We start from the raw sequence: 12,739 nt of genomic DNA on the forward strand, positions 1-12,739 counted from the left end.
AAGAGCCCCCGCAGAGTGAAAAGAAATTGACTTTTTCCTAAGTGTCTCAAATGACAGCATGAGGCATTAATAACTTATAAGTAAAAGCCAGGCACTGCGATCTTCCCCGCGGTCAATCACCACCATGTTTGCACTGCAAAGGTCGATATGCCAGAGTGAGCCTGGCAGTAGGAAAATATTCTGATCGGTGGGTTCCCCCGTATCAGGGCAGCAAGTGGTGACGTCTCACATTGCTCCAAGGATATAACAAACCTACTCAAGTACCCTTGGTGGCAGTAAAGGTAGCAGAGATGCCTACAGGAGATGCGGAGGGGTATAAACTGTCATACGTGTGAGAGGAATGAGGGGACGCTGCGACATTAATCTGAGGACATGTATTTTGTATGAGGATGGAGAGGAGGCCCAGTATGGTATGATGACATGGTGATTACAGGATAAGACAGCAGTAAATAATAAATGGAATAAATGATGGTCTCAGTTGGATCATTAGTGGCTTGAATAATTGATTGAGTTTTTGAAATGCAGGGATTCACAGGTGACAGTGGCTTGGTGCGGGAGATAAACAATTCCTGGTGAAAAAGTTTGCAATGACTCAGCAACTATAGATGTGGTTGCGAAATCCACCCCCTGAAAAAGAAAATTATTAACATATGATTGGAAATGTGGATGCTGAGATGGCTGTGGCAAATATTCAGGAAAAGACTGTGAATTCCTCCCCATGGAGAAAACAGATACTTACTAAAGCAACAACAATCTCTTCCAACGCAGTTGTCCGCCCTTTTTGTGTCTTGATTTTATTTCTATTGAGCTCCAACCATTCCCTCAGGCAGAATCAACACTTTACTCCTGCCAGCACCGTAGAGGCCCAATCACACACACACACACAGACACACACACTGACCGCAGAAGTTTAATCAATACACAACCTGCAGCACTTTTCCACAGCGCTTTGTGTGTGTATTTGTCCAACTTCTGTGGCTGTCTGACTCGAACAGGCCAATCTAGCCAACCATTAGTCAGACTGCATTTCATACTCCTTGAATGGCACTAAACACAATCTCCATGTTTTGTTTGTAACTTTAATCCTGGCGGATCAGCTTATACTGTATTCTGCATAAATCATGAAGTTGTGGTTTAGGTCATTTATGAAGCCTGTACCAAACAAATCAATCACATTTAGCACTGGTGGTGGGCAAATTTCTGTTCGATTATCAGATAAAAGCAATTTCAGATGGACTAAACGTCACATTAGATTTTTTGTATGCAGTCCTGACTTGCAAAATAAAAGTGGTTTTTACAAGAATGGTAAAAGGCTGCTTAGTGTTATTCAAATCTAGTTGGAAATTTTAAGATTTTAGTTTATACCTCGCAGGCCAAATATGTGATGTTAAGTGGTAACTACAAAGAGTAAAATTCAAAGAAATATTAGACTTTAGAATGTGATCTGCTTCCAATAATTAAAGTCGGTCTGCAGGTTTGACCCTCTGGTCAAAAGGGTCGGTGCCAAAAGACTGTGAAAACATCAAAACGTGTCCCAGATGATGTGAACATACCAAATATGCATGAAAAAAAACTTTAAACATGTCATCCTTGCTTGAATGAAACCTTGCTCCAGAAAAAAGACAGATAAGGACAGACAGTCATGTTTTATAAAAACAGCAAAAGCTGTAATAGCTGATAGCTTATTAGCATGCTAAATTAGCAGTGTAACCTGCTAACTCTTTACAGGTCAGTCGTAACATCATGTCTTTTGAGCAACTGAAGTGACCAGAAACAAGCTAATCAAGTAATTTCTAGATATTTCCCATTTTGGTTATGTTTCAATCCAAAGACAATTGACACTTTAACTGTGAGATGCATTTAGGAAGACAGAAAAGATTTATGATGATGAGGAAACTTTCAAAAAGTGTGTTTTTGCTTGTCTCAAGTCAACCAAAGATCACTTTTCCTGTGAACATGAGAGAGCTCTCCTTGTTTTTCCTCCAACGGTGCGACCAGTTCTTCCAACTCTGACTTCTGTATTTTGGTATTTGACAAGGCTCCTCCTTGGATTTGTGGTCTCACAGTATAATGTTGTATTTTCGCCACTACATCCGTTGTCCTGGTAACAGCATTTGCAGCCATATGGTGACAGGCACTGTTTTCAGATGTAGGCAATATTTTTGGGAGCTTGATAGCGTGACCTTTTTTTTAACCCTTTTTTAAAGGCTTGTTCAAACTGAACTTATTTGGGCTGTTTCCGTTTTTATGCAGTGAAACAAAGAGCAGCGTTTCTTGAGTTTTGGCAGTAAATCCAAAAATAGCTGAACTGAATGAGAGTGTCCTGGTATGCACTGAAGCTCCCACCAAATCAAAACCACACCTGGACAACCCCTTTTAGCCAATGTCTCTTTCTGGGCTCACATGGGAGCCCGCAACTGTCACGTTGCTCCTCCAGCTCTGGGCACATCTATTCCAGCAGCACTCCCCCAGCTTATAAATTCACCACAGGGACACATTGATTCACTTCAGCTTGCAGGCCACACATTGACTCCAGGCTTCAGCTAATCAAATAGAGAATTAGCGCAGACAGCAGCATTAAAGCCGGGCTGCAGCATTAATCGATGATGTACTAAGCCACACAGGCTCAGAAACTTTGTAGAGCAGGAGATACAAATTGTGTCTCGTTTCGCGGTGGGTTGGTTTTATCTCTCGGCTGAGTTCGGACTAGGCAGGGTCTCTTTGATTTATGGCCGCCCAGTCTTGATTTTTCAGCTGCTCCTTTGAGTTTAAATGGAGCTGGCTTCGAGCTGCCTACGGCGATGTTTTTTCAGGCAACGGGCAGGTGGCAGCGACAAACAAAGTGGGCCTGACCGGCTGCTCCCGTCCGTTGTATCAGATGGTGCGACCAAGTCCAGAATTCCCTGAGATCCTCATTTAGTTCAATGTCTGCACCTGTGCAAAAGGGGGAAATGTTTCCAAAAGTGGAACAGAGAGCAAGAGAGCGTGTGAGAGGGGATTTACCCACTCAACTGTTTCGTGTACACACACGAGGACAAAGAAAGCAAATGAGGCATCTCCGTTCCAGTTTAGCTTTCAGGTAGAAAACGGGGACAGGTTTAATTTTCCATTCACATGGGATGTGTGAAGTCCTGGTATGAGACTTTACCACTTGAACGTGAGATTATTTAGGTTTAATTTTTGTGTTTGTGTGTTTTATAATAACCCTGCAAGGCTTCCAAAATCTTATATGATTATGCTGATATTCCAGGAAGTCAAATCCAAACATTGACACAATCATGCAAGTCAAATTTGTCATGCTGATACATCAGCAGATTGCTTTCTCTAATTTATTTTTTTTCCAAGCTTTCTTTAAAAAAGAGATGTCTGGGATGTCAGAAGGGTCACAACACAGCATCATCTCAACTAGAGTCCACAGAGAATGTGAGTATGCTTCGAGGCGTGGGGAAAAAACGCAGCTGGAATAGTGTTGAGTTCGATAAATAATCACTCACTTGCTCCAAGAAAATTGGATCTTTTTTTCCCCATTTTCTTTACTGGAGAAAACCGTTTGAAATTTTCTTGAACTTAAGTATTAGATGGGACTAAAGACCAGTGAACAACCCATAAGATTATAAATACACAAAGGAGGACGTAGTAAAATGAAAGAAAGCAAGATGAGCCCAGGATAGCACCTCGCAGATATTATCCATCTGCCAGGAACAAGAAATAAAGGAAGTCTTTTCATGAACCTTTAGAACTTTGCTTTAAAAGTTCAGTGAAGAAGAAAAGGACATAAGCTGCATGCATAGGAGTGTTAAAATATGTGGTTCATCAACAACAACAGAATGCTGCCAGATTTTTCATAAACAGGAAGGTTGCATGGTTTGAACTTTTATTTAACATCTTTGGTGGTTTAAATGCAGACTGAGTCCTTTAAGGAGTAATTGGATAGTTGAGACGTTCTGGTGGGCAGCTTTGGTCTTGGACGTGCCAAAAATGTGTAGGTGCTCACTTTACGAAGGCGATTCCTCATTAAATGACTGCAGAGAAGACAGAAAGCTTGGAAAAACAAACGAGAGTCCCCTTGGAACACCCCATGAAGATGGTAATTTGATCACGACGGATCAGAACGCCTACAACCACGCAGTGTCAGTTTAGCTCATTATTTTGGAGCCCCATCACCTCCTCATACATACCATTTCCCTGCACTCATCGGCACTCATCTGTCTCTGAGTGGGAGTTCTCCTGCCAATAGAGTCTCGACAAGGTTCCCAGCGATTTAAGACTCAACTATTGTCCTGTAGTGGTTGGCACAAGCACGCAAATGAATTGGGAGCAACTGGATCCTCAACAAAGCTGAAGCTGTATCAGAGCCAGAGCTCTGTATTTACCAGAGATGGAACAAAACAGAACACTTGACTGGTTCACGCTCCATCTCGTTACCGAGTGTCTTTGGCTCACTCCGGCTTCACCACTGCGCAGATGAAGGTTCACCTGCTGCGTCTGGTCGCCTTCGGAACAAATCGTCGCATTCATGTAGCCCAGCGGCGATGGTGGGGGGGTGTAAGGGGGTTATTGCCAGCAAAATGCCTCTACGTGTATTTAAGTTCATCTTACCTCTTTCCAAACCCACCCCTCTGGCTTTTCTCCCTATTGCAAATCTTTCTAAGCTTCGCTGTAAGACTTCAGCTGTTGGTGAGCTGAAGCTTGAATGCCAGGCCTTTGAGTCCTCTACAGAGAAATGAGGATTTTATAGCTGGAATGCTCGAGGGGGTGTTGGCTGAGAATGAAAAAGATCGGACATATTGGCGGTTGCTGAAGCCAAGGCCCCCTAGTATGATACCCCACTGGGCTTTAAATATGGCAACAAGGGTGGTAGGAGTGGAAACAGTGAACAGTTGTTCTTTGTGATTTGAAATAATATTCAAATTTAAAAAAAAAAAAAAGGTTTTGGGGGCAATAAACACAATTACACATCATTAGCTTAGCAACAGCTGTCGTGTGTGTGTGTGTTTTACTGCAAAATGGCTTCTGAAAACCACAATACCAGACAAAAATGTATGCAAATCTAAAATTTGTAGATACTGACTTCATCGAGCACCTGGGCTCCACACAGACTTTTCCCCGCTCCCCGTATTTATGACTCCAGGTTCATGTCGTGTCTCCCAATCGTCCCGAGCAGACACTTTTAATTCATTTCAACGGTGTGTCAGTAGCTCCCGGGAAACAACTGTCACATCACGCTGCATCCACCTTTGCGCCTCCTCCCTCCTCATGTCAGGAGTGATAATAGCAAGCAGTGTGTTGTAAAGGGGAGGAGAATAGCGCGACTGGGGTTTTGAAGGAGACCTGAAGAAACCACAAAGGCTCAATACTGCTTGCTAACCTTTTAAATAATCTCTGCCAAAAACTTTTTAAAGACGGCAGGTACTTAAACCCCTCTGCAGAAACTTTAAATTTAACACTTGAATGGTGCACCATTGCTGCTAAAACAGCCATGAAGAGGTCTCGCTGACTGCTACAGCCCTGCATATATTTTGTATCCTTCTTTAATATTTAGGTCTGTGTATGTTGTTTAAGAACTTTGAAGGAAACAACATTGTTGTGTGAGACTTGAAAGCAAGCAACAGCTAAAAATGGTATGCGGCTAAAGATGCACGTGCAGTGGATGGAATCGAGTCAGGTCTGAAGTGTCCATTATTGATGGGAGCATGTATTCACTGTTTGTATTATTCATTGACCATGTCAGTTGTCGTTCACGTCAAAACACATACCATAGCAACGCATCATGGGGATTAATGATCCGTACAGGGAATGCATTTGCTTGTTTTTGAACATGGTAAATGTGTGCATTTCAAAACAGGCTCCTTTAAAAGTTTCCCTCCAATATTCCACTTCAACAACTTTGTAAGGTTTCAATTCATTATTTATAAAGGGCATCTAGATGAGTAAAAACCTGTTTTTATTTACAATACAAACTTGGAATTCATCATATATACGATGAAGGCTGGACTAAAAGTATTCCATTGAAGGCTACAACTAGCTAGGTGACCAAGCTAAACCCAAAACACGGGGAAATTTGCATGTCTGATTCAAATTCATAAACTAAGTTGAGTCTGTTTAAAAATGTTCACATTATATTGTATATTTTCAATGATCTGCCACCAGATTGCTACTATCCTCATCCTTTTTTAATGATCCTTTTTTAGATCTGCAGATGTGCTTAAAAGAAGCAAAGAATAGAATAATCCATCTACCAAGAGTTTGTGTAAGGTTACGCCGAGACAAAGCCATTAAACTGCAACACCGAGACAATAACAACCGCAGACACGTGGACTAAACTCTTAATCTGAGCCCACATGGAGCAAACAGACTCCCCCCTACCAAAACACCCACCCACCCGCACGACATCCCGATCCACTCTAGTTGTATGATGAGCTATTGTTCAGCTTCTATGATGGTGGAGGGGGGGAATAGCCTCGCTGTCTCTAAAAGAATGCCGCCAAAGAAGTGACCTGAGTAACAAAGGAGGTACTTACGTTGAAGAGCCTCACATGGTCCTCCCACAGAGAGAAAGAGCGTGGTTATTCCAGTCCGGAGGACAAAAAACAGCAGAACAACAGCAACCTCAGAGAGGACGAAGAGAGAGGGTAGATGGAGAAGAAAGGTGAGGCAGCTGATTCGAGCATCCACACATGCACTGCACACACAAATGCAAACACTTAGGATCACTTTTAGCATCTCCCCTCCTCCTCCCATACCCCCATCCCCCCGCACCCCCCCCCCCCCCCCCCCACCCCCCCCCCCCCCCCCCCCCCAACCCCCCAACCCCACCACCCAGCCCGTGCCGCCAGGTTTTACTTGTCATGTGTTCAGACTCAGGCAAGCGTGAAGCGGGCTGAGGAATCCGCCACTGCAAGTGCTTTGTCCGGCGGTCGGGAAACTTGTGCTTCCATTACGTGCAACATTGAGCTTCTTGGCCACTTCTGCGCATCTGATCCAGAGCAGATGGATGGCGAGACAGCGGGAAGACGCTATCCAGCAGCATCTTGGCTCATCCACACACCTTCCATGGGAGGACGTTCTGAGGAGAAAAGAAAATCTGGACTCAGAATCCCAGTGGAAAATATGGCTAAATCCCTTTCAGAGGTGCAAAGTCCAGTTTCCAGAAACAGTTGGAAAGAAGCACATTTTAAGCCGGTTCTAAAAAAGGAAGAATCCAGGAAAAAGTGCAGTGCGAGTGGAGATGTTGCACCTCAAGGCTCACTTGAACAGCACGTTCAGACTGCAGTATTTTCAGATGTGTTTGCAACTTTGCCGGGCTTTGAGGGTTTTCCTTTCCTGCACCGTCGTTGCAGGAAAAGAAGACGCAGCATCAGCAAATGTTTTCAAATTCAAGCTCAACACTTTACTGAGTGGGACGGGGGTTTTCAACAGGATTCAGGAGTAATTACTTGATCATTTTCTTGGATAGCTGTATCTGTTTTAAACGCCTGAATTTTAAACTATTTATATTTCAATTGCAAGCTATAGCTCGAGAAGAAGGGAAAAGGTGAGGCTAAGGTCAAGGGCTAATTAGTACATCTATCTACTTAAAAGCCGATTGTATCATTTGGGCAGGCACAGATTTGTGGCTGGCTGATGATGGACAGCTGGGAGGCTTACAGCAATTTATTAATCAAACAGATGAGCCACACAGCTAAAATCTCCAAATGACATATTCTCATTTAGATCAGGGTCATCCCTGATGTACAAGGGCATCATTTTGGGGGGTTAAATCAGGATATAAGGTTCTTTTACACCCCAGAATTGAAATGGCACCTTCATCAGAAGCTGCCAAATCATCAAATACTGTAATGAGATGAACTACAGTTAGAACTAGGACTCGGACCCCCTTACCCAGGCTTAGGGTTAGGGTCTGCCTAAATGTCATTAACCAGGATCACTTTTCACTTTAGGTTTTTCACATTTTTTCTGATTATTGCTGGAGTTTGGGACTATGTGGGGTGAGAATAAGCTTCAAAATGAAGTAAATCCGAACCTGGCCAATCAAACTGAACTCGCAAATAGCTCAAGGAAGAAAAACAGAAAGACGATGAACTGCGAGTTTACCGGTTCGGAGTTAAATGAGGTCGGCATGAAAAAAAATCAGTCTGAGAATTAGTGGTGGAGGCCAGGCACGAGGAAAAGAACACTTAGATGGAGTGTGTTGCTTTCCAGGGCAATAATGCTGGCAGCAGGTGATAATGCAGTGCAGGGGCTCAGGTGAAGGTGTTCAGCCTGATGATGCGACAGTGGCATGAACGAAAACAGGAAACAGGACACAGGAGACAGATGAGACAGGACACAGCCTGGAACAGCTCCGGTATTTGAAGATCAGCACCAGAAAATACCGTCAGTGGATATTCCCCAGCCTCATACAGGCTGTAATGGTGTAAAAGCCTCATCTTCTGTCCATGTATGTTCCTGTCACACCGGGGACTGAACTGTGTGTACAACCTGAGCTATAGTGTCATGTGCCTTGATGATGACATCCAGGGTAGCAAACAACAGATCAGAATAAAAGATGCAACAGCTAGAAATTCTACAATTACTTGAAAGAAAAACAAAATCAAGCTCTTACCACGTTGGCTTTTAATGGAAAAATTCCAGAGTTCCCTTAAAATGGAGGCCAGTTTACAGGATTGAAGCGTCTTAAATGATCATGCTTATTTGTATGACCCAGACTATTTTCGTAGTTTTGCTGGAAAAAATATCCTGAAAGAGATCGATATATTGTATGTACTGTATATACCGTGGTATGAACAAGAGGCCTTTCATGTAAAAGGCTGATCAATGTACATTTTCATGCATTTGGCCACAGAGGACAGCCTTGATTTGGCATCATTTTTTGCTGGAGCAGGCTGCAAAAGCAAAAGTGCCTGGAGGGGGGAGGATAATCACACCTACACACTCCCTCAGCTACTGTACGTCAGGCCCCAGACCTGCTGACAACGGTCAATGTGACTGAATAACCCAATCACCACTATTGAAATACAGATTAAAGGCGATATTGCCCACGTTGAGCTTCCGATTGGCAGCTAATAAAGATTACAGCAGAGCTGGTGCTGTATTCCGTGTCATCATCTACTTTTCCCTCATGCCTGCAGACATGTGGAGTAGACATAATCTTGATGTTCTGCCAGTGAAGTGGTGGAATAATCTCATAAGCCGTGCAGAAGATTGCTCAGACACATCCACCTTTGTGTTTTGCTAACTTTAGCCAAAACTGAACTATTGTTACCTGTTTAGCCACTGATTCTAATCCAAAATTAATGCTGTACGAAGAGCCCTGAGCGCAGAAAATCCTGTTACCAAGGGCATTTTCAAGCTATGCTGGTTCTGTTGTTGTCCTAGGCGTGTGGCATCTTGCATTACCTCATCGTTTGCTTTATGTGCCAAATAGCTGTGTCACAAACCGACCTCCTGAAGATGGAAAACATGACCTCAGAAAACAGACGTGAACACATGGTTAAAATAGTACAAAATGTTGATCATCCAAGGAGCCTGTGATATATAATTACATTTTCCAAAGTTCAGTAACAAGCAGTGGCTGCAGCAGACAACAGAGTGTGCATAGAATTTACAGAAAGGGCCTAAAACATGACGTCACATCTGTGTGGAATGAAATGCCAATTTAGTCTGCATTTACTTTTGAAAAACCGCCCACTTGTCTATCATTGTGATGTTGACATTTGGACTCCAGACTTGCAGCAGGGGCTATTCCTCATTATGTCCACCAGAAAATCGAAGGGATACATGGAATCTGCAGTTTCATCTCCCTGTCTCAATACGCAAAAACCACAGATGGCGGGAGTTTCTGACCTCTAAACAACCTGCGCATCAAAAAGATTCACTCATGCTATGGCCTTTTCCCAAAGTGAGTTCACTTCAGAGCTCGTGTCCCACATATTCAAATTCCAGCTGTGTGGCGGTTTCAAAAGCAAACAAGGACCCCACATATGAGAGCATCAGCAGTTTTCTTTTTCTGCTGAATGTGTTGGCAGGGGGTCATCTCTCAACCAGAAGGGACTCACTGACGCGCATGCACCGGCTGTTGACCCATTTAGCCCATCTGGACAGCAGTGAAAACAGAAAGAAAGCATGTTACATGGAGGGGAATTGACTAAATTTACAATAAATTTGAATCAGGATCATGTTGCCGCTCCCTCTCTGTCTCTTTTCTCTCACAGGCAAGCAGAGCAACCTCGTCTTTGGTTCGAGGTGAGAGTCAGATTACCAAAAAATTGCAGCCTCGACCACCTATGACCACACACTCCACAAAAGAGCACAAATCCCACGAGATGGACCACGTTTGAATTATAATGCTAATGTTTTGCGATAACAAGCATTTGGCTTCCAGTTGTAATATCTTTTATTTCTTTATATTATTGAACTTTTTTGGATGCAGAATCTTAACAAATGCAACACTTTTCAATTCCAGGTTTTCCCTTCGCTACACTAAACCCAAGTGGGCCACAGTAGCCGAGTGATGACACATGCGCATGAAGCACGCACCTCACAGTATCCTTCAGGGACAAATTATCATCGCAAAGGACGAATGAGAGGAATTCCCAGAGGTGCCAGCGACTCCGTGGCCTGAAGCTTTTTCAGCATGGTTGACTTACTTGCTCTTGCTCATGTTTTACACTGTATATAGTCTGTATATAATGACCTTTACTACTGCAATTACAAGCTCACAACACCATCATGCAGCACCAATGCACAATGTCTCTCATATTTTGAACATGTACTAATGGCATGATAAATAAAACTGCTGTTTTTAAATCCTAAATGCAACTTTAAAGCAGCACAGTTGGGATTTTTCAACTGAATTGGATTACAAACACAAAGAAATCACATAGAAATCTAAACATAACCCAAGTGTCAAAGTGCAACCATGTGTACATGTAAACTCAGTGGTTCTGCATTAGAATTTATTGTGTGGGTGTGGGTTTGTCTTACTGTAATACATTTCAGATCAGTGAGGTGATGGTGTGGCGGCTCCTCTTTAATAAAATGGAGGTTTCATGTGCAAAATGTGATTGCGTAAGTTTCTGACCTCTCTGTAGGCACAGCGTTTTGGTATCATTGGATCCTCCAGGGGTCCTGGTGCAGCCTAAACCTGATGTCACGACACAAACTGGCCTTGTTATTCCTTATGCATCTGCCTACAAGACCTCTGGAGGCGCCCTGGGCTGCGTGACATGTGGTGGGGGAGGGGAGAACATCATAACTCTTCAGTGCCAGCTTCTCTTGCTCAGCTCTTCTGACCCGTGGGCCACCATTAATTATCCTATATGTGCTATAATAACAGTCGGCAGCGGGACTCAGCTGTGAGAGACCAACAAGTGAGCTGACCTGGAAAAAAATGCCTTTACTCTAAAGGACCCAGAGGGTTTAAAGGGCACCATATAGGAGGCTGACCAGCTGTGCCAAAAGCAAGACAATAGCTCTCCCATCAGCTCCAACTCCAACAGTAACTGTTTTTAAATTCAAAAAGCACATACAGTATATATTTTATAACCTCTGCCAAATCCAGACATTGTTATTTTCAGAGCTGGCCGAGAAGAATTAAGAGGACATTGAAAGACCTCTAAGGACTCCTGTGCCTTTCAGAGATAAGGAGTGGAATCTGTTTTTTTACAAACTTTCTGCCACATCCTCCTTCAAGCTAATGCAGTAATTTAAACTTTAAACTTAGCCCACTGACTTCTCCAAAGGGCACCTCCTAAAATCAACACAATTAATAAAATGGGTGACTCCTCTGCTCTCTGTTTCTCTTTGTTCTCCTCCCTGTATTTGAGGAGTTCAGGCCAATCCCCTCTCGGGGCCGGTCTGGATTTGCATTTTGAAAAGTCAAATCTGGCCTCTATCCTGTAATTATTCATAAGCTTTCACAAAGAAACTTAGTAAGCAGACTTCTGGCAAAACTTAAGGAAAAGTTAGAAAAGTGTAGGAGTCAGACTTACATGAGGATAGTTTTAGAACTAAAGAAATGTGGTTTTTCAACATAAAATGCGAATATATTGATTTTTTTGTTGGTTTTTTTTTTGCATAAATGCTGGTGAGTCACATTCTGCTGCTAACAAAGGCCCTCTGACATTTGAGGAGAAAATTATAGAGAGACATGTCTCTAATGTCTCCAGGGGCCCATAAGACAATCCAAAAGATAACAGAGTCAATTAGCAAGAATCATGACTTGGTAGTAAACTAAGCATGATACATAATAAATAGATGATAAAATATGTGGGTGGTTTCATTGAAGTTTAACTGCAAACTGCTGCGTTTATTGCATATGAACTTTTCACAAAAAAGAATCAAGCCAGTGCATATTTCACCAGCTAATGTTTTATCTTCATAATTTTTAAGACAGATATGTATCATCCATCCTGTCATCAGAACAAGATGCCTTGCTTGAAGCCTTGATATGAAGCCGGAGCCTCTTGGCTGCCCTCTGCTGGTAGGTATTAGTACAGTGCTAAGCCTTTCCTCCAATAGTTCTCATGATTTGAAGCAGGCATGTCAAACTCAGTCCTCGAGGGCCACGATCCTGCCGGGTTTTCTATCCCAATGAATGCATTTTCAGCCTGGTAGGACAGAAAACCCGGCAGGATCAGGGCCCTCGAGGACTGAGTTTGACACGTGCCCGCAGTTCCCTGCATTCCAAATGCCAGAGTGGAACCAAGATTTGCTGCCAGGGCTGCATTCCCAGTAT

General features: G+C 43.0%; 1 protein-coding gene and 1 long non-coding RNA gene across 2 annotated transcripts in view; one reads left to right on the forward strand and one right to left on the reverse strand.

Annotated features, from left to right (window-relative positions):
- The window catches only part of LOC130522633 (E3 ubiquitin-protein ligase Midline-1-like), a 47,058-nt gene extending 39,791 nt beyond the window's left edge, over positions 1-7,267 (reverse strand). The window contains exons 1-2 of the mRNA XM_057027196.1: positions 6,844-7,267; positions 6,522-6,609 (exon numbers count right to left, since the gene is read on the reverse strand). The gene's annotated coding sequence lies outside the window, so the exon portion shown is untranslated. The remainder of the gene's footprint in view (positions 1-6,521; positions 6,610-6,843) is intronic.
- Positions 4,961-11,061, forward strand: LOC130522635 (uncharacterized). The gene is made up of 2 exons (XR_008949659.1): positions 4,961-6,649; positions 10,466-11,061. It is a non-coding gene; the product is annotated as an uncharacterized LOC130522635 (long non-coding RNA).
- The last annotated feature ends 1,678 nt before the right edge of the window (positions 11,062-12,739 follow it).

This window comes from Takifugu flavidus, chromosome 3 (assembly GCF_003711565.1).
Source record: "Takifugu flavidus isolate HTHZ2018 chromosome 3, ASM371156v2, whole genome shotgun sequence".
In the NCBI taxonomy this organism is placed as follows: Eukaryota; Metazoa; Chordata; class Actinopteri; order Tetraodontiformes; family Tetraodontidae; genus Takifugu; species Takifugu flavidus.